The sequence below is a fragment of the Amphiprion ocellaris genome, chromosome 4 (genome assembly GCF_022539595.1).
Source record: "Amphiprion ocellaris isolate individual 3 ecotype Okinawa chromosome 4, ASM2253959v1, whole genome shotgun sequence".
NCBI classification, from domain to species: Eukaryota; Metazoa; Chordata; class Actinopteri; family Pomacentridae; genus Amphiprion; species Amphiprion ocellaris.
The window spans coordinates 62,726-85,303 of record NC_072769.1 but is presented as its reverse complement, the minus strand read 5'-3'; the positions used below and the strand labels follow the sequence as shown (position 1 = coordinate 85,303).

General features: G+C 44.6%; 1 long non-coding RNA gene across 1 annotated transcript; it reads left to right on the top strand.

The window, feature by feature from the left end:
* The first annotated feature begins 74 nt into the window (after positions 1 to 74).
* On the top strand, positions 75 to 9,782 carry LOC129348649 (uncharacterized). Its single transcript, XR_008601267.1, has 4 exons — positions 75 to 905; positions 2,296 to 2,441; positions 7,168 to 7,406; positions 8,366 to 9,782. It is a non-coding gene; the product is annotated as an uncharacterized LOC129348649 (long non-coding RNA).
* Positions 9,783 to 22,578: the final 12,796 nt, after the last annotated feature.

Here is a 22,578-nt window from a genome sequence, read left to right as displayed (position 1 = left end):
ACAAAATGGAGCTTTAATGAATCAGTTCATGGAGCTTTAATGAATCCGTTCATGGAGCTTCTTCATGTCGGTGGAATCACTTACCAGGAAATAGAACCAAAGACACTCATCTACTTCGAGTTCTCTGGTTCATATGCTCAGTAACTGACCTTGTGTGCTTTGTCAGCCTTTCCTCTAATGTGCTGCATTTCTTCAGGGCCAATAAGGAATAATAAGGGTAGGGAGCTGAATGCATCATTGTCAGGAACAGCAGGACACTGAGGAGAACTAAAACACAGGAAGATTCAGTGTGAGCTGTTAGATATTTCATTAGATTCACCAGAGAACTGGACAGTGGATCTTCTACAGCGTTCTTATTGGTCATATGTTTAGACTCTCTAACCTTCTGAACATGTGCAGAATAATTCAGAACCTGTATGACACAAGAAACATGATTCTGAAGGAGAAAATGACTTTTTTCTCCACTGTAGCCTCTTTAGACCTTTTAAAAATGAATAAATCAACTGCAGGAAATGCAGGAAACTTTGCAACAGAAAGAAAATGGACAGAATAGACTTTTATTTCTACCTGGCAGGAAGTGCAGGGAGGAAGTGATGTCATGAAGCAGATACGCCTGTGAGCTGCTGCTAATGAAAGAAGCCTGGAGAACAAAGGAGATGAGTGAGAGCACTGGGAGGAACCAGGAGATTTCAGGAGGAACTTCCCAGATTGTGGTCAGTTCTCTTCTAAAGTGTGATATACTAAAGTAAAGTGAGCAGTCTGGAATAAACGGAGTAGATTTAGAATCCAGAAGCAGCTTTTTCCTGCTCTTGAACCACCTGCTGGATATGAACTGATCCCAGGACAGGAGATTCCACCTCTTCAGCTGTTGGGATGTCTGCACCTTCTGTTGGACCCTGGTGGAGGTAAGTTCAGTGTTTTTTTCTGTCCAAATCTCCAGACTTTAGGCTGCATAATCCTCACATTAGCCTCTCCTGCCCTCCTCAGCTCCTCACCTACACTAATTTACACTCCTTTATACTCCCACTCCTCACATTAACTCACCCAAACCTTCAAACTGAACTGAAATGAACCCATCATTTCTTGAACTGACATTATTTGGATTTTTTCCTTCTTTAATTAAGAAGCTTTTAGTGTCACCATCAGGACACTGAAATAGAATCTGTCTTTTCTGCTTCTGTTGACTAAATGGACTTGTGTGTTTGAGATGTTTTTGTGTTTGATGTGTTCTGATTTGGTTTGTGTCTAATCAGGTGTAGATAATGACGTTTAACTGATGGCTACAGTTCCTTCCTGTCTGGTGTGGTTCTCTAGAAACAAACATGAAGCCATCTAGTCCATTTAGTGGGAGTTTAAAGTAGTTTCTGTCTGGTGATGAACTCAGTTTGAACCTTTTAAATGATCTATAGAATAGCATTACTTTTAATCCGACAACTCAATAAGGAAAGGATGGTTTTATCTTGCTGACATGTTTCTGCTGCATCTGCAGTCTTCTTCAGAGCGTCAGAGAACGTGTTGATGGCGTGTTTTCTCATTATGGGATGTATGGGTTCTGTTGTCCCTCAGATATATGGAATGCTGATTATGTCTTTATTTTAATTGTCTGGTTTTTGTGTATGTTTTGTTTTTGTTTGTTTTAGTTTTTTCTCTTTGTTTTTGGCTTGTTGTTTTCCTTTGTTTATGGCCCATATGGGATATTGGTAGTGTGTGAGTGAGTTCTGATGTGTTTTTCCTCCTCCTGTCTGTCTTTATCATCGGTTATGATGCTGGTCTGTTCTAATAGTGTTCTAACTGGTAGTTTGTGTTCTGTGGATGTTCTGATGTCCAGAGGAGGTTCTGGTCCGTTCTAATAGTGTTCTAACTGGTAATTTGTGTTCTGTGGATGTTCTGATGTCCAGAGGAGGTTCTGGTCCGTTCTAATAGTGTTCTAACTGGTAGTTTGTGTTCTGTGGATGTTCTGATGTCCAGAGGAGGTTCTGGTCCGTTCTAATAGTGTTCTAACTGGTAGTTTGTGTTCTGTGGATGTTCTGATGTCCAGAGGAGGTTCTGGTCCGTTCTAATAGTGTTCTAACTGGTAGTTTGTGTTCTGTGGATGTTCTGATGTCCAGAGGAGGTTCTGGTCCGTGTGTGTGGGTTTCCTGTAAACTGTTATTTTGATGCTGCTGTCTTCTCTGTGGTGAATGTTCATGTCCAGGAATGAAATGGTCTGGTTTATTTCCTCTTCCTGTGTGGATTGTATGTTTCCCGTGTCGTCCATGTTGTTCAGATGATCAGTGAGTTCTTGTGTGTGTCCAGATTTTATTATTTCCAGGATGTCGTGGACGTATCTTCTCCAGAGTGTGGGTCTGCAAAGCGGGGATGGCTTTGGTTTCCAGGTCCTCCATGAAAAAGTTACTCATTATGGCTGAAAGTGGATCTTTTTTTCAACTTTATTTTACCAGGTAAGATCAGATGAGAACAGTTTCTCCTTTACAATGATGACCTGGTCAGATGTGTCATTGCTAAACCTGGTTTCTGACTGTAGATTATTCCTTTCAACTGAAAATAGGGGGATTTGGCAATAAACCGGAGTAATGTGATGATGTCGTCTACTGGGAGGTTTGTGTGTTTTTTCAGTGTCCTGTCCTTCATGAGTCGTTCCTGTACGATGTGTAATGTGACGTCTACGGGGTTTTAGTGATGAATGAAACTACGTCATGTCATATGAATATCTCCTCTTTTTCTATTGTGATATGGTTTAGTTCTTGTCCAGTTGTTTGGAGTTCTTGCAGTGATGTTGTGATGTACCAAGGAGGGGTTTGATGATTTCTACCAGAGCTTTATAAAGGTTGTAGGTGACTGATCTGATGCTGTCCACTATGGGGTGCAGTGCAGTGTATTTTTGTGTATTTTGGGTGTTCCATATATCTGGGGGGGGTAACGTTGGCTGTGGGTATCAGATGGTTTTATGCTTCCTGTGGTATCTGTTTGGTTTCTAGTAGGGGTTTTAACACAGTTTTTAGGGTCCTTTGCTTTTGTTCTATGGGATGTTTTTTTCCAGTATTTCATTAAATTATCTGCTGCAGAGAGAAAAGGAATAAAAGGAGACAGAAATGAGGGCAAATGTGTTCAAAATAAGTTAAAACATCATGCAAAATGCCTCAAAACCTGCTCAAAAACAATAAAAACTGACTCTGAAATGACTCAAAAGCTCGAAATTTGTCTAAACAAGTTACAATATTGTGCAAAATACCTCAAAGCAAGATAAAAAACTGACTTGAAATTCTTTGAAAAGACTAAAAAAAATCAAAATTTGTCAAAAACAACTTAAAATATTGTACAAAATTCCTCAAAACATAAAAACTGACTTAAATATGTCTGAAATGACATAAAAGCTCAAAATTTGTCCAAAACAAGTTAAAAATATTTGTCTCATAACCAAAATGTATCATGACCTGCTCAAAATGATAAAAACTGGCTTGAAAATGTCTGAAATGACTTAAAAGCTTAAAATTCAACCAAAATGACAAAATTTGCCCAAAACTAATTAAAGTTCTGCACAAAATCACTGGAAACTTCAGTCTTGACTCATAATGTGTCCAAATGCATAAAGTTCCTGCTGTTGGGCCTGAATTTTAATACAGGTGTAACCAGGTGGTAAACAGAGGCAAGTAAATATCCTGAAAACCACTGAAATCCCTGTTTGTGACTCTTCTGCTGATTGTCATTTTGGACAGCAGGGGGCGTATTGTTATTGTTGTATTGGGGGTAGTTTTGAGGTCAAAGGGCAAGATACTGGAAGTGGTGGGAACAGAACAAAGGGTTACTGGTTACTGTGGGACAGTAAGAAAATGTAAATAATACCGTGCTATGAAAGACTGAATTATGAAATATAGTGACAGGGTGGTAAATTATTTGTTATTTGCATTAAAAATCCACTTTATGTCCGTGTACTGTGCTGAGGAGTACCGACAGTTAGAGCAGTGGTTCCCAACCTGTTTGGCTTGGAGCCCCCCCTATAAGCTGCACTCCAGCCCCCAGCGGGCGTAACTCCATCTTTAGCAGAGAAACGAAGCTCCAGCAGTGTTTGTCCATCATACATGAGCAGCGACTTGATTTGTTGAGTGCCGAGGGTGAACTACAATAAAATCATCAACAAAACTGACAGTGAGAGACAAGCTGCCACACACACTGGCACCATCTTGACCCAAGCTGATCAATCATGATGTTCTTAGTTCCATGAAATATGAATGTATTATTATATGCATTGTGTATTTGTGTTGGTTAATGATGAGATATTTCTAACTGCTTTTGTGTTACTGCAGTATGTGTTTAGAACAGAGGCTTATAGAGGGCAGTGTGGTAACTGTGGGTTTTATTTGCCCACTAGGTGCCACAGCCGTATGTTTCTGTTTTTAGTGCTATTTCTGGTGCTGTTTCTCATATTTCTACTAATGTGTTGCGCCATAGGTTTTTGTAAAACACAATTCATTGTATAAATTCTATTAGATGTAAATAACTTGGAAAACAAAGAACCCCCACAAATTTAATTTGAAGTATTGGTTTCTGATTTAACCTGGCTTCAAATCTAATGTTAGATTCAGTGTTAAAGCCACAAACAGAGAGACTTTTGGTGACTTTTCAGAGCGTATTTTAACATAAACTCAGACTTTTGGTGACTTTTCTGTTTGGATTTTAAGACAAGCTCAGACTTTTGGTGATTTTTCTGTTTGGATTTTAACATAAACTCAGACTTTTATTGACTTTGCAGAGCGTATTTTAACATAAACTCAGACTTTTGGTGACTTTTCAGAGCATATTTTAACATAAACGCAGACTTTTGGTGACTTTTCAGAGCGTATTTTAACATAAACTCAGACTTTTATTGACTTTTCAGAGCATATTTTAACATAAACTCAGACTTTTATTGACTTTTCAGAGCATATTTTAACATAAACTCAGACTTTTATTGACTTTTCAGAGCATATTTTAACATAAACTCAGACTTTTATTGACTTTTCAGAGCATATTTTAACAAACTCAGACTTTTATTGACTTTTCAGAGCATATTTTAACATAAACTCAGACTGTTATTGACTTTTCAGAGCGTATTTTAACATAAACTCAAACTTTATTGACTTTTCAGAGCGTATTTTAACATAAACTCAGACTTCTATTGACTTTTCAGAGCGTATTTTAACATAAACTCAAACTTTATTGACTTTTCAGAGCGTATTTTAACATAAACTCAGACTTTTGGTGACTTTTCAGAGCGTATTTTAACATAAACTCAGACTTCTATTGGCTTTTCAGAGCATATTTTAACATAAACTCAGACTTTTGGTGACTTTTCAGAGCATATTTTAACAAACTCAGACTTTTATTGACTTTTCAGAGCATATTTTAACATAAACTCAGACTGTTATTGACTTTTCAGAGCGTATTTTAACATAAACTCAAACTTTATTGACTTTTCAGAGCGTATTTTAACATAAACTCAGACTTCTATTGGCTTTTCAGAGCGTATTTTAACATAAACTCAAACTTTATTGACTTTTCAGAACGTATTTTAACATAAACTCAGACTTCTATTGACTTTTCAGAGCATATTTTAACATAAACTCAGACTTTTGGTGACTTTTCAGAGCATATTTTAACAAACTCAGACTTTTATTGACTTTTCAGAGCATATTTTAACATAAACTCAGACTGTTATTGACTTTTCAGAGCGTATTTTAACATAAACTCAAACTTTATTGACTTTTCAGAGCGTATTTTAACATAAACTCAGACTTCTATTGGCTTTTCAGAGCGTATTTTAACATAAACTCAAACTTTATTGACTTTTCAGAACGTATTTTAACATAAACTCAGACTTCTATTGACTTTTCAGAGCGTATTTTAACATAAACTCAAACTTTATTGACTTTTCAGAGCGTATTTTAACATAAACTCAGACTTCTATTGGCTTTTCAGAGCGTATTTTAACATTCGGAGCTCTAACTCAGACTTTCCTCTCTTCTACAGCATTAAAACTTTGTCTGCAGAGAAAAAAGAACGACTCCGTTTTTTGCCAGACTGGAGGATGTTGGAGGGAGTCTGTTAATCTCTCTGGACCTGACATTTGAAAACCTCCACCTCTCCTCACCCTCCCAGCCCACTGATGTGAGGAAATCCAGCTCTGAACAGACTGAACTTCTAAATCCCTCCTGGAAGCTTCACCCTGAACAGACAACTGCAACGCCGTGGTAACGGGCAGATTACAGGTAACAGGTGTAAACTGTTAGTAACACTCAGAGTCACGTGATGCTGCTCCGTTTATGTAGCGAGGCAGAAAATAAGGACGGGAAGCCGCCACATTTAACAGATCAGAGTTTCCACAGACCAACAGTTCACTCTATTTATGCACTCTGAGAGGAAATTTATCGCTTATTTCTGTCAACCAAACTGGGTCAACATCATTTTCAGAGCATATTTTAACATAAACTCAGACTTTTGGTGACTTTTCTGTATGGATTTTAAGATAAGCTCAGACTTTTGGTGACTTTTCTGTTTGGATTTTAACATAAACTCAGACTTTTGGTGATTTTTCTGTTTGGATTTTAACATAAACTCAGACTTTTATTGACTTTTCAGAGCATATTTTAACATATACTCAGACTTTTGGTGACTTTTCAGAGCGTATTTTAACAAACTCAGACTTTTGGTGACTTTTCAGAGCATATTTTAACATAAACGCAGACTTTTGGTGACTTTTCAGAGCGTATTTTAACATAAACTCAGACTTTTATTGACTTTTCAGAGCATATTTTAACATAAACGCAGACTTTTGGTGACTTTTCAGAGCGTATTTTAACATAAACTCAGACTTTTATTGACTTTTCAGAGCATATTTTAACATAAACTCAGACTTTTATTGACTTTTCTGTTCGTATTTTAACATAAACTCAGACTTTTGGTGACTTTTCAGAGCATATTTTAACATAAATTCAGACTGTTATTGACTTTTCAGAGCATATTTTAACATAAATTCAGACTTTTGGTGACTTTTCAGAGCATATTTTAACATAAACTCAAACTTTATTGACTTTTCAGAGCGTATTTTAACATAAACTCAGACTTCTATTGGCTTTTCAGAGCGTATTTTAACATTCGGAGCTCTAACTCAGACTTTCCTCTCTTCTCCAGCATTAAAACTTTGTCTGCAGAGAGAAAAGAACGACTCCGTTTTTTGCCAGACTGGAGGATGTTGGAGGGAGTCTGTTAATCTCTCTGGACCTGACATTTGAAAACCTCCACCTCTCCTCACCCTCCCAGCCCACTGATGTGAGGAAATCCAGCTCTGAACAGACTGAACTTCTAAATCCCTCCTGGAAGCTTCACCCTGAACAGACAACTGCAACGCCGTGGTAACGGGCAGATTACAGGTAACAGGTGTAAACTGTTAGTAACGCTCAGAGTCACGTGATGCTGCTCCGTTTATGTAGCGAGGCAGAAAATAAGGACGGGAAGCCGCCACATTTAACAGATCAGAGTTTCCACAGACCAACAGTTCACTCTATTTATGCACTCTGAGAGGAAATTTATCGCTTATTTCTGTCAACCAAACTGGGTCAACATCATAATGTAGCATCAACTTCACATCACGTGGAATTTACACTGGAATTTATAAAGAAGCTGAGAGAAAACTGAATTCAAGTCGAGCTAACTTAACCTTCCTGTTGTCTTCATTTACAGGCACCAAAAAATATTGTTACCTTGTCTGAAAAAAAAATCTGCAAAAAAAACAAATTTCTGAAAATTTGCGAAACCTTCAGGAAGGAAATTCCAATAATTCCTTAAAAGTTTCCTTTAAAAGTTTTATTTATAAAAAATTTCCTAAATTTGGCAAGAAAATTCTTGTGTATATATATATATATATATATATATATATATATATATATATATATATATATATATATATATATATATATATATATATCAATAAAACTTGTAATATTTTCTTTAAGAGCACTCATAAAACAATCTGCGAAATTTGCTGGATTTTAGTTGATTTTGTTGTGAATGTTATTCACAAACATTTTAACATTTCTTTGAACTGTAAACTGTCTGAAAATGACAAAAAAGATGAAACTTGGTGCAAAATTACTCACAAATTTCTCCTAATGAGATCAAACTTTGACAAACTGACTTGAAATTATCTGAAATTACCCATGATTTGTCCAAAAAGATTAAGAATTTGTGCAGAAGTGGATTAAAAAGTGAATTCAAATTGAGGTATCTCTATTCTTCTATTTGCTTGATTAGACTCAACAACAAGTAACACAATTTCACCAATTTTACTCAAGATTTGGCAAAAGTTCAACTAATGCACTAAGCATTGCAGGAGACCCCACACACCCGTCCCACAACCTGTTCAGCCTGCTGCCATCAGGGAGGAGACTGAAGAGTCTGAGGACCAGGACCAGCCGACTGAGCAACAGCTTCATCCACCAGGCTGTCAGGAAGCTGAACTCTCTCCCCTCTCTGCCCTCTCTACCACCCCCTTCCCCCACATACACAAACTCTGGTCAATAACCTCTGACCTGCACTGTAATAGCACATTCAACCATCAAGCATATTTGCACTTCTTGGACTGTTACTTATTTGCACTGTTCTGAGTATTCTGCACTAAAATCCGTCACTTTATCTCATAGTCATGTTTACATTTCAGTCAGTTCTGCTTTTCTTAGTTCTTAGTTGTTGCTCAGCTCTAATTTTGCTTCCTTTGTTCTTTTTTGCCCTTTAATATCTTATTTTCTAAGTCTTTATTTAATGTCTACTGTTGCACGAAGAGAGAGGAGCGAAATTTCGATTCTTGGTATGTCATGTACATATTGAAGAATTGACAATAAAGCTGACTTTGACTTTGACTTTGAAATCACTGAAAACTGTTCAAAATGAATCCAAATGACTTGATTTGCTCAAAAAAGTGGAATCTTTGTGCAAAATGATCCAAAAACTTTTTCTAATTGACTAAATTGTATAAAATTACCCAAACATTTGCCCAAAAAGATTCAAAATGTATGCGATAAGTTGATGTGATCTTCTTGTTAAGCACATTTAACTTCTAGAATTAGGGTTAGGGTTTTAGGAATCTAACGTTCCTAAAACTGATTTAATGGTTAAAGATAGATGCATACAAATATATTTTCTAATATACGCGAGTTTGCACACTGTATGCAAGTATTTTTGCTCTATATTAATTCTACATTACAGGTTGTTTACATTTTTAAAAACATTTTTACATACGTTGTTTTACATACAATGTCTTTGACATGTTTTAGTTCTTCAGTGAACAGTTTTTATGTCTGATCTTGTTGTTGAATCAGTTTTAGACATGTTTAACTTCTAGAATTGAAAAGAAAAGAGTCTAAAGAAACTTTCCTTAAACTGATTTAATGGTTAAAGATAGATGCATATAATATTTTTTTTGTCAAATTTATGCCAGTTTGCTCACTCTGTATTAGTTCTAGATTACAGGTTTTCTACATTTCTGCACACAGAATCTTCTCTCTAACGTCTTTAACACATTTTAGTTCTTCTGTGAACAGTTTTTATGCCTGATCTTCTTGTTAGATCAGTTTTAGACACGTTTAACTTCTAGAATTTAAAAAAAAGAGTCTAACCCTAACAAACTGTCCTGAAACTTGTAAAATGAATAAACAGAGTGATGGACTGCAGTTTGTTTTATTTTCTGTTCAGCTGAATCTCAGTTGAATCCTGATTTCTGTGCATCATAAAGAGAAACAGTTTATGATAAACGTGCGTTTCCATTTTTTTCAGTTTTTTGTCTGAATGTTCTTTCTGATGATATAAAATCTGTTTATTGTGTTAAATGTGTGTTTTAGTTTCAGTGTTCTGGAGATTGAGATCTATTCTCTAACATTTAGCATCAGACGTTCCTGCAGAAACCCTCAGAGCCCAGAGGGATTCTTACCGATGCTCAGGAGATGGACGAGGAGAGGAAACGTTGTCCATCCTCCAGACGGATCTGAAGACCCGACCGGCCTCTGGGGCGGTGTTTGGTGAAGTTATCTCTGGAGGCTGCTGGAGGATAAATGTGGAGATCTGCAGATAGAAGCCAAGAAGATGAACGGAGCTGGAGAGGAAGAAGATCTACAGTGGTGTTCAAAATAATAGCAGTCCCACATCACTTTATCAGGACCGTCAGTGTTGATTTAACTTATTTCTGTAAGTTATACCTTGAAAAAAGAAACGGGGTGCTGGGGGGAGGAGGGGAGCAGGGCCGTGCAGAGACCTTTGGAGGGGCAGGTGCTCAAAGTTAAAAGGGGGCACATGGAGCAAGAATTTGAAACATCATACAGAAACATACCTCATAATACAAGGTGCAGCAGTGGCTAAGTCTCAGGACTGCTGATCAGAAGGTCATTGGTTCAAACTCTGACCTGTGATGTAGTGTATGTGAGAAAAATTATTATTTTGAAGCTGAATTTACATCACCATTAGACACTGGACTGTTTAACTGTGGCTACTCTTCCTGGAGTCCTTGCTTTTAAATTTCATACCTTTTCCAGACATGTACTGTAGAGCCACGGATTTGCTCCATGGTGCTGATTCATAATCTGCCCTTTATTATTCGTAGTGCTAATAATAAGTTTAAAAACAATTAAATGATATAGGAATCATGTATTTAAATGTATTTGTACTTTTATTCAGTTTGACTATCCACTTTGCACAAGACAGCAAGGTTCTAAAAGTTTTATATTTTATATTTAGGCATATTATATTTAATTTGTCTATATATACAAATGTTATAAACAAGTACTGATATCTTTAAATGAGAGGTTGAGAAAATCACAATTCAAATTCTTCTAATTATTATTGTATTTATACTGCAATAGTCCAAAATTATGTGAAAATGCATGTACGTAGTTTCAGTGAAATAACATAACCTCTGTCTCATTGCCTCTAGAAACAGGAAACACACTGCAACTCACTGACAGTAAAATAATACATCTCTCTGATGCACTTTGCCCATGACAACAGAAACATACAGAAACAAAAAGAAGCCTGGCAGACTTTATCCTCTCAGCAGCTGTGTGGTTAACTAGCGGCTAGAACTGATGACAGGTGTGTGTTAGAGTCAGACACACACACACAGGATGCTCACTTCATCAGTCATCTTGCAAAAATACACCGTACATAAACGAATCCCGCTGCAGAACCTCCTCTCCATCAGGACCATCAGTTGTTGATGTCCTCCCTCGGGTCTCCGGTTTCTAGACTAGCGGCGCTAGCGCAGAGCTACAGGGAACATCTGGACCCCTCAGAGCAGTGGGGGACGTCTACGTAGATCACGTGACCGACCGACGGTAGATCTGAATTATTTTTAGTTTTGTTTTATTTATTATTTTGGTCCTCAGAGACTTTTACACACACACACACACACACACTTACAAATAAAAACAAAATTAAATAGAATTTAAAAAAACAACTTTGACAACAGGGCACTTTGGGCATCAAGGAGCAAAGGGGCAGGTGCTTCGGCCCCCTCCGCCTCCCCCCACCTCCCCCCACCCCCCTCCGCCTCCACCTCCCCTGCTGAAGAAATACCATAATCTTGGGATTAATCAAAAATAAAACCCTAACTCTATGATATACAAGAACTGTCGACCTCACCTGTTGTCTAAACTGGACAAACCACAGTATTTCAACCCCAACTTAATTATTGACAAAACAATATAGAAAACAGCGGCGGACTACTTCCAGCTGCGGAGGGACACCCTTTTCCAGCTAGCTGCAATCTGACGCAGTGACGCAGCAGAGTGCAACTGACCAGGGCGGAGGGATACGTCATTCTGCTGGGAGAAGAGACACCGCGAGGAGGTAAGTTATCTTCTGAAAGTGCTTTTGAGTTTTTGTTGATAAAATTTAATAACAATGGCAGTTTCTTCTGTGATAAAATGGAATAAAATCAGCACATTGACAGAGCTTTGCGAATATGACTACATTTCCGTGTTTTTCTCTATGCTAATCCATCGCGTTAATCAAAGTTTGAAATGGCGCATTAGTAAACTACACCACTGTTGTCAATGGCGGACATTTTAGTTGAGGGGCGTTCATTTAGGTTAGAAATGCTTCCGACGTGACAGGAGCAATAAAAAAAACTTTGGAATTCAACATTTGCCTGCAAGCAACTTCTGGCTAACGTTACCCTTTTGTTAGCTAGCTAGTTTGCACACAGTTAAAGTTGTGCCGGTATGCCCGCGAAACTGAGCCCCCCTCCCCTCCCCTCCCCTCCCCTCCCCTCCCCTCCCCGGATCAAAAGGGCCGCTATTTGTCTATTTGTCCATCTGCACGGTAAGTTTTAACTTGTGAAATAACACGTTAATGAAGTCTAAAGACTTGGACGCTTATATTTACTGCATATAGTCAACGTATTTGTCGATGGTCCGAGTGTTTGAGGGGAGGCATTTGTGTTTGTACGGCGTATAGTAATGAAACGAGCTGAAATACTGTGAATTTCTTGCATTCACGCTGTTTATCTACCATCGCTCTCTCTCTCTCTGTATTCATCCTCTTGCTCGCTCTATCACAACAGAGCTCCTCTACCGCAGCTGCTCTGGGGATGAAGATCTCTGTCAGGGTGCAGCACTGTCTGAACTGTGTGGCTTGTCTAGTTTATCTTTCTCTACTTTTACTACTTACCCTACAGTCTACTGTTAATCTGGTGGTCATTAAATTGATTATTCCATAAAAGGTCAGAAAAATCTGGTTTGATGTAATTCTTATTCCTAATGACAGCTTCATTAAGCTCATATTGACACCCTCAAATTTGTCCCAAATAGATTATTTTCACTGTCACATTAAACAAAACAATGGAGCAATTTTTTTTTTCAATTTGGGAGCTTGTAAAAGGCAAATTTGGGGAAATTAATTTATTTTTATTGATTGAAATTCTGGAATTTATTTTCTATACAACTTACAATATCAAATATTTGTTAGATCCAATCCCTGTGTCTTTTTTTAAATGTTGTACTAGATTTTTTGGTTCTTTGTAGAAATACTTGATAACGTAAATGCAGTTTCATGTAGAAGGACCCAAAATATCTCTTTCTCTCACTCTTACTCACTCATGCGATATAAGATGATGCAGATAGGTTAAAAATTGATTCACATTATCTTTTTCAAAACATGCAGCTCATTTTGGTTTTTTTTTCTCTTGCAGTTGTATAAAGCAGCCATTTCTTCAAGCAGGAGGTTGACCCTTCAAAGTGTTATGCAGTACCTGGATAAAGAGGTATGTATAGTGTGAATTTGTCAATGTGAACTTCCATAAGAACTGTAGTATTGCATGAGCTCACTTTTGTCTAACTTTGTGTAGGACACAAATCAGAACAGGAGGACAGCTGCCCTTCTTGGTTTTCCACGTTTCTTCTCGGAGGATAAGAAACGTGGAAGACCAATGTCAGGATGTGTGATGTAAGAAAATTAACGTGTTTATATTAATCATTGACTAGATTTACTGGTATTCATTTTAAACAAAAGTAAACATTTCTTTTTTCCACAACATTGCAGTTGTACGTTTAGTACACCATTCAAAACTAACTGGCAATTCAAACATTGTCTGATTGTATGAACATTTAAAACTGGTAGGCAGTTTTAAAAAGAGACTGTGTGATATGATGATGATATAGACTGCTGAACTGACAAGTTAATCCCAATAAATGCATAGCCGAGTATGGGGTGTATTTTAATGCAACCACAATTTTTTACCACTTTCGGTTCTTATTAGGTCACCTGAAACAAAGTCAAGGACCTAAATTAATTACAAATTCCAAAGATCTCAGGCTGTCCAGAACCCTATCCAGATATGGTAGAATCCAATACACTTTGTGGATGGAAGGGTCCAGGCCCCAGGGTTTCACATTTGGCAAAGTTTATCCCCCTTATCTATAGTAATTGTAACCTTGATGCCCTAGAAATTAAGATCTTGATAAAAAAAAAATTTAAACACTATTTTTATTGAAATTTTAACATTATACAAACATTCAGACAATATGGTGTCAAAAGGCAAAACAGAAAGACAAGTAAACTAGAATGAATACATTTGGAAAAAAAAATAAAAATAGTACAACAGACACAACGCTCAACATTCAGCAGTTCATCCCACAGCACCTTGTTGTTCAAGATATTCCAACAGCTGTTTCCATACATTTTCAGACTCCTCTGTTCTACCTCTGATCATGTGAATGAGTTTCTCCAATACAGTACAGTATGCCATCTCCTTCACCCATACGCTTATCGGAGGAATGTCCATTTTCTTCCTAGATAAAGATATCGTCCTCCTGGCCGGCAGGAGTCCAAAATCAGAGTCGATTGTTTTAAAGTTTTCTGGATATATACCTAAAGTACACAGTTTGGCTTGGAGATTTTTGGACATTCCCAAGCACAGTGAATCAGAGTTCCTTTTTCTTCTGAGCACTTAATGCAGGTATCTAGAACGTCAGGGGACCAACGGTTCAATTTCACTGGTGTGATACAGGTTCTCATTAACCATTTGTTTTGTAATAAGTTCATTCTGGTATTAATAGTTTGTTTCTGGGCTTTGATACATGCTGCCTCCCATTCAGAGGCAATCAGATATACAATTCTTGCATATCTGATTGCCATGCTTCCAGCCTATCAGTGGCAGACTCTTTATCATGACACTTCAAGGCCTCATAAAACAAAGAAACCTGCTTCTGTCCTTTTAAATAATGACATTTTCAATATGATAGTGGTGGTTCAGTCATTACATTTTTATGTTTTGATCATGTGAGTGAGTTTCTCCAGTAGCTGTAAATATTTGAAGAAATGTTTTTTGGAATATCGTGCACCTGGCGCAATTGTTCAAATGTAAGGAGGCTGCCCTTAGAGAATATTATCAACACACATCTTCTATTTTCTGCACACCTTCATTTTTCCAGATTTTAAAGCCACCATCTGCCCTTCCTGCACTGAATTGTATATTACCCCATATCGGGGCAAAGCGGGAAGTAGATGAAGTGTCTCCAATATGCTTGTGCACTTTATACCAATTATCAATGGAATTTTTCAGGAAAGGATTCTTGGTCATTCTTTTCAGGTTCTTTGGGTCAGCCGAACGTAAATACATCATTAATGGAAGGCTTAAAGCAGAATATTGCTCTAGGGTTGTCCTCTATCCCCGATATTATTCATCGAGGATAGAGGACAATACGGTGGCCGAGAGGTGCAAACCAAATTTACATAATGCAAAACACTTTTACAAAGCTTGAGACAAATTTACATTTAGAAAAACATTTTTACATATCATAAAACAAAATGACAAGTTCTGTAACAAATTTACATTTTAGAAAAACAATTTCACAAGATGCAAACCACTTTTACAACCTCCAAGACAAATTTACAAGCGACAAAACACTTTTACAAATCCAAAAACAAATTTACAAATTAAATTTAACCGGAAAGGGAATGTCCCAACTCCGGGATTGAACCGGAAGTGACAACGAGGAGCGGCTAATGCACTCTGTCGGTCTGATCTGCGCCATTTAAACACTCTAAAGACCGACCACACGAAAAACAAAACCGCGTCAATCGGTTCATACGTTCCCCACAAAACGGGCAAAACATCACCCGCTCGCTGTCCATCTTGGTTCACCATCAATAACAACCAAAAGTTGCATTAGCCCTACCTCCTGTTGTCGTTCTGTGCCCAGATACTCCTCCTGTCGTTCTCCTCCAGGTTCTGCGCACGGGTGGCCCCTCCTGTCGTTCTCCTCCAGGTTCTCCTCCAGGTTCTGCGCACGGGTGGCCCCTCCTGTCGTTCTCTTCCAGGTTCTCCTCCAAGTTCTGTGCCCAGGTGGCCCCTCCTGTCGTTCTCCTCCAGGTTCTCCTCCAAGTTCTGTGCCCAGGTCGCTCCTCCTGTCGTTCTCCTCCAGGTTCTTCTCCAGCTTCTGTGCACGGGTCGCCCCTCCTGTTGTTCTCCACCAGGTTCTCCACCCAGGTCGCTCCTCCTGTCGTTCTCCTCCAGGTTCTTCTCCAGGATCTGCGCACAGGTGGCCCCTCCTGTCGTTCTCCTCCACGTTCTGCGCCCAGGTCGCTCCTCCTGTCGTTCTCCTCCAGGTTCTCCTCCAAGTTCTGTGCCCAGGTCGCTCCTCCTGTCGTTCTCCTCCAGGTTCTTCTCCAGTTTCTGCGCACGGGTCGCCCCTCCTGTTGTTCTCCGCCAGGTTCTCCGCCCAGGTCGCTCCTCCTGTCGTTCTCCTCCAGGTTCTTCTCCAGGATCTGCGCACAGGTGGCCCTTCCTATCGTTCTCCGCCAGGTTCTCCGTTCAAGTCGCTCCTCCTGTCGTTCTCCTCCAGGTTCTCCTCCAAGTTCTGCCCCCGGGTGGCCCCTCCTGTCGTTCTCCTCCAGGTTCTCCTCCAGGTTCTGCGCACGGGTCGCTCCTCCTGTCGTTCTCCTCCAGGTTCTCCTCCAAGTTCTGTGCTCAGGTCGCTTCTCCTGTCGTTCTCCTCCAGGTTCTCCTCCAGATGCTGCGCACAGGTGGTCCTTCCTCTCGTTCTCCTCCACGTTCTCTGCCCAGGTGGCCCCTCCTGTTATTCTCCGCCAGGTTCTCCGCCCAGGTGGCTCGTCCTGTCGTTCTCCTCCAGGATCTCCTCCAAGTTCTGCCCCCAGGTGGCCCGTCCTATCGTTCTCCTCCACGTTCTGTGCCCAGGTTGCTCCTCCTGTCGTTCTCCTCCAGGTTCTCCTCCAAGTTCTGCCCCCGGATGGCCCCTCCTGTCGTTCTCCTCCAGGTTCTGCGCACGGGTCGCCCCTCCTGTTGTTCTCCACCAGGTTCGCCACCCAGGTCGCTCCTCCTGTCGTTCTCCTCCAGGTTCTCCTCCACGTTCTGTGCCCAGGTTGCTGCTCCAGTCCTTCTCCTCCAGGTTCTCCAAGTTCTCCGCCCAGGTCGCTCCTCCTGTCGTTCTCCTCCAGGTTCTCCTCCAGATGCTGTGCACAGGTCGCCCCTCCTATCGTTCTCCTCCAGGTTCTCCGCCCAGGTCGCTCCTCCTGTCGTTGTCCTCCAGGTTCTCCTCCAAGTTCTGCCCCCAGGTGACTCATCCTGTCATTCTCCTCCAGGTTCTCCTCCACGATCTTTGCCCAGGTTGCTCCTCCTGTCGTTCTCCTCCAGGTTCTCCTCCACGTTCTGTGCCCAGGTCGCTCCTCCTGTCGTTCTCCTCCAGGTTCTCTTCCAAGTTCTGTGCCCAGGTGGCTCCTCCTGTTGTTCTCCGCCAGGTTCTCTGCCCAGGTCGCTCCTCCTGTCCTTCTCATCCAGGTTCTCCAAGTTCTCCGCCCAGGTGGCCCCTCCTGTCGTTCTCCTCCAGGATCTCCTCCAAGTTCTGCCCCGAGGTGGCCCCTCCTGTCGTTCTCTTCCTGGTTCTCCTCCACGTTCTGTGTCCAGGTGGCCCCTCCTGTCGTTCTCCTCCAGGTTCTGTGCCCAGGTCGCTCCTCCTGTCGTTCTCCTCCAGGTTCTCTGCCCAGGTCGCTCCTCCTGTCATTCTTCTCCAGGTTCTCCAAGTTCTCCGCCCACGTCTGCCCAGGTCGCTCCTCCTTTCGTTCTCCTACAGGTTCTTCTCCAGGTTCTCCTCCACGTTCTGTGCCCAGGTCGCTCCTCCTGTTGTTCTCCGACAGGTTCTCCTCCAAGTTCTGTGCACAGGTGGCCCCTCCTGTTGTTCTCCTCCAGGTTCTCTGCCCAGGTCGCTCCTCCTGTCATTCTTCTCCAGGTTCTCCAAGTTCTCCGCCCAGGTGGCCCCTCCTGTCGTTCTCCTCCAGGATCTCCTCCACGTTCTGTGCCCAGGTCGCTCCTCCTGTCGTTCTCCTCCAGGTTCTCCTCCACGTTCTGTGCTCAGGTCGCTCCTCCTGTCGTTCTCCTCCAGGTTCTCCTCCAAGTTCTGCCCCCAGGTGGCTCCTCCTGTCGTTCTCCTCCAGGTTCTCCTCCACGTTCTGCCCCCAGGTGGCTTTTCCTGTCGTTCTCCTCCAGGTTCTCCTCCACGTTCTGCGCACAGGTTGCTCCTCCTGTCGTTCTCCTCCAGGTTCTCCTCCAAGTTCTGTGCCCAGGTGGCCCCTCCTGTCGTTCTCCGCCAGGTTCTCCACCCAGGTCGCTCCTCCTGTCGTTCTCCTCCAGGTTCTCCTCCACGTTCTGTGCCCAGGTTGCTGCTCCAGTCCTTCTCCTCCAGGTTCTCCAAGTTCTCCGCCCAGGTCGCTCCTCCTGTCGTTCTCCTCCAGGTTCTCCTCCAGATGCTGTGCACAGGTCGCCCCTCCTATCGTTCTCCTCCAGGTTCTCCGCCCAGGTCGCTCCTCCTGTCGTTGTCCTCCAGGTTCTCCTCCAAGTTCTGCCCCCAGGTGACTCATCCTGTCATTCTCCTCCAGGTTCTCCTCCACGATCTTTGCCCAGGTTGCTCCTCCTGTCGTTCTCCTCCAGGTTCTCCTCCACGTTCTGTGCCCAGGTCGCTCCTCCTGTCGTTCTCCTCCAGGTTCTCTTCCAAGTTCTGTGCCCAGGTGGCTCCTCCTGTTGTTCTCCGCCAGGTTCTCCGCCCAGGTCGCTCCTCCTGTCCTTCTCATCCAGGTTCTCCAAGTTCTCCGCCCAGGTGGCCCCTCCTGTCGTTCTCCTCCAGGATCTCCTCCAAGTTCTGCCCCGAGGTGGCCCCTCCTGTCGTTCTCTTCCTGGTTCTCCTCCACGTTCTGTGTCCAGGTGGCCCCTCCTGTCGTTCTCCTCCAGGTTCTGTGCCCAGGTCGCTCCTCCTGTCGTTCTCCTCCAGGTTCTCCAAGTTCTCCGCCCACGTCTGCCCAGGTCGCTCCTGCTTTCGTTCTCCTACAGGTTCTTCTCCGGGTTCTCCTCCACGTTCTGTGCCCAGGTCGCTCCTCCTGTTGTTCTCCGACAGGTTCTCCTCCAAGTTCTGTGCACAGGTGGCCCCTCCTGTTGTTCTCCACCAGGTTCGCCACCCAGGTCGCTCCTCCTGTCGTTCTCCTCCAGGTTCTCCTCCACGTTCTGTGCCCAGGTTGCTGCTCCAGTCCTTCTCCTCCAGGTTCTCCAAGTTCTCCGCCCAGGTCGCTCCTCCTGTCGTTCTCCTCCAGGTTCTCCTCCAGATGCTGTGCACAGGTCGCCCCTCCTATCGTTCTCCTCCAGGTTCTCCGCCCAGGTCGCTCCTCCTGTCGTTGTCCTCCAGGTTCTCCTCCAAGTTCTGCCCCCAGGTGACTCATCCTGTCATTCTCCTCCAGGTTCTCCTCCACGATCTTTGCCCAGGTTTCTCCTCCTGTCGTTCTCCTCCAGGTTCTCTTCCAAGTTCTGTGCCCAGGTGGCTCCTCCTGTTGTTCTCCGCCAGGTTCTCCGCCCAGGTCGCTCCTCCTGTCCTTCTCATCCAGGTTCTCCAAGTTCTCCGCCCAGGTGGCCCCTCCTGTCGTTCTCCTCCAGGATCTCCTCCAAGTTCTGCCCCGAGGTGGCCCCTCCTGTCGTTCTCTTCCTGGTTCTCCTCCACGTTCTGTGTCCAGGTGGCCCCTCCTGTCGTTCTCCTCCAGGTTCTGTGCCCAGGTCGCTCCTCCTGTCGTTCTCCTCCAGGTTCTCCAAGTTCTCCGCCCACGTCTGCCCAGGTCGCTCCTCCTTTCGTTCTCCTACAGGTTCTCCTCCAGGTTCTCCTCCACGTTCTGCGCCCAGGTTGCTCCTCCTGTCGTTCTCCTCCAGGTTCTCCTCCACGTTCTGCGCCCAGGTTGCTCCTCCTGTCGTTCTCCTCCAGGTTCTCTTCCAAGTTCTGTGCCCAGGTGGCCCCTCCTATTGTTCTCCGCCAGGTTCTCCGCCCAGGTCGCTCCTCCTGTCGTTCTCCTCCAGGATCTCCTCCAAGTTCTGCCCCGAGGTGGCCCCTCCTGTCGTTCTCTTCCTGTTTCTCCTCCACGTTCTGTGCCCAGGTCGCTCCTCCTGTCGTTCTCCTCCAGGTTCTCCTCCACGTTCTGTGCCCAGGTCGCTCCTCTTGTCGTTCTCCTCCAGGTTCTCCTCCAAGTTCTGCCCCCAGGTGGCTTTTCCTGTCGTTCTCCTCCAGGTTCTCCTCCACGTTCTGCGCACAGGTTGCTCCTCCTGTCGTTCTCCTCCAGGTTCTCCTCCAAGTTCTGTGCCCAGGTGGCCCCTCCTGTCGTTCTCCGCCAGGTTCTCCACCCAGGTCGCTCCTCCTGTCGTTCTCCTCCAGGTTCTCCTCCAGATGCTGTGCACAGGTCGCCCCTCCTATCGTTCTCCTCCAGGTTCTCCGCCCAGGTCGCTCCTCCTGTCGTTGTCCTCCAGGTTCTCCTCCAAGTTCTGCCCCCAGGTGACTCATCCTGTCATTCTCCTCCAGGTTCTCCTCCACGATCTTTGCCCAGGTTGCTCCTCCTGTCGTTCTCCTCCAGGTTCTCCTCCACGTTCTGTGCCCAGGTCGCTCCTCCTGTCGTTCTCCTCCAGGTTCTCTTCCAAGTTCTGTGCCCAGGTGGCTCCTCCTGTTGTTCTCCGCCAGGTTCTCCGCCCAGGTCGCTCCTCCTGTCCTTCTCATCCAGGTTCTCCAAGTTCTCCGCCCAGGTGGCCCCTCCTGTCGTTCTCCTCCAGGATCTCCTCCAAGTTCTGCCCCGAGGTGGCCCCTCCTGTCGTTCTCTTCCTGGTTCTCCTCCACGTTCTGTGTCCAGGTGGCCCCTCCTGTCGTTCTCCTCCAGGTTCTGTGCCCAGGTCGCTCCTCCTGTCGTTCTCCTCCAGGTTCTCCAAGTTCTCCGCCCACGTCTGCCCAGGTCGCTCCTCCTTTCGTTCTCCTACAGGTTCTTCTCCGGGTTCTCCTCCACGTTCTGTGTCCAGGTCGCTCCTCCTGTTGTTCTCCGACAGGTTCTCCTCCAAGTTCTGTGCACAGGTGGCCCCTCCTGTTGTTCTCCTCCAGGTTCTCTGCCCAGGTCGCTCCTCCTGTCATTCTTCTCCAGGTTCTCCAAGTTCTCCGCCCAGGTGGCCCCTCCTGTCGTTCTCCTCCAGGATCTCCTCCACGTTCTGTGCCCAGGTCGCTCCTCCTGTCGTTCTCCTCCAGGTTCTCCTCCACGTTCTGTGCTCAGGTCGCTCCTCCTGTCGTTCTCCTCCAGGTTCTCCTCCAAGTTCTGCCCCCAGGTGGCTCCTCCTGTCGTTCTCCTCCAGGTTCTCCTCCACGTTCTGCGCCCAGGTTGCTCCTCCTGTCGTTCTCCTCCAGGTTCTCCTCCACGTTCTGCGCCCAGGTTGCTCCTCCTGTCGTTCTCCTCCAGGTTCTCTTCCAAGTTCTGTGCCCAGGTGGCCCCTCCTATTGTTCTCCGCCAGGTTCTCCGCCCAGGTGGCCCCTCCTGTCGTTCTCCTCCAGGATCTCCTCCAAGTTCTGCCCCGAGGTGGCCCCTCCTGTCGTTCTCTTCCTGGTTCTCCTCCACGTTCTGTGCCCAGGTCGCTCCTCCTGTCGTTCTCCTCCAGGTTCTCCAAGTTCTCCGCCTAGATGGCCCCTCCTGTCGTTCTCTTCCTGGTTCTCCTCCACGTTCTGTGCCCAGGTCGCTCCTCCTGTCGTTCTCCTCCAGGTTCTCCTCCAGATGCTGCGCACAGGTTGCCCCTGCTATCGTTCTCCTCCACGTTCTCCGCCCATTTCGCTTCTCCTGTCGTTCTCCTCCAGGTTCTCCAAGTTCTCCGCCCAGGTGGCCCCTCCTGTCGTTCTCCAGGATCTCCTCCAAGTTCTGCCCCCAGGTGGTTCCTCCTGTCGTTCTCCTCCAGGTTCTCCAAGTTCTGCCCCCAGGTGGCTCCTCCTGTCGTTCTCCTCCAGGTTCTCCTCCACGTTCTGCGCCCAGGTGGCCCCTCCTGTTGTTCTCCGCCAGGTTCTCCGCCCAGGTTGCTCCTCCTGTTGTTCTCCTCCAGGTTCTCCAAGTTCTCCGCCCCGGTGGCCCCTCCTGTCGTTCTCCTCCAGGTTCTCCTCCAAGATCTCTGCCCAGGTCGCTCCTCCTGTCGTTCTCCTCCAGGTTCTCCTCCACGTTCATTGCCTAGTTCGCTCCTCCTGTCATTCTCCTCCAGGTTCTCCTCCAAGTTCTGTCCCCAGGTGGCTCCTCCTGTCGTTCTCCTCCAGGTTCTCCTCCAAGTTCTGCCCCCAGGTGGCTCCTCCTGTCGTTCTCCTCCAGGTTCTCCTCCACGTTCTGCGCACAGGTTGCTCCTCCTGTCGTTCTCCGCCAGGTTCTCCGCCCAGGTCGCTCCTCCTGTCGTTCTCCTCCAGGTTCTCCTCCACGTTCTGTGCCCAGGTCGCTCCTCCTGTCGTTCTCCTCCACGTTCTCCAAGTTCTCCGCCCAGGTGGCCCCTCCTGTCGTTCTCCAGGATCTCCTCCAAGTTCTGCCCCCAGGTGGCTCCTCCTGTCGTTCTCCTCCAGGTTCTCCAAGTTCTGCCCCCAGGTGGCCCCCCTTTCGTTCTCCTCCAGGTTCTCCTCCACGTTCTGCGCCCAGGTGGCTCCTCCTGTCGTTCTCCTCCAGGTTCTCCTCCAAGTTCTATGCCCAGGTGGCCCCTCCTGTTGTTCTCCGCCAGGTTCTCTGCCCAGGTTGCTCGTCCTG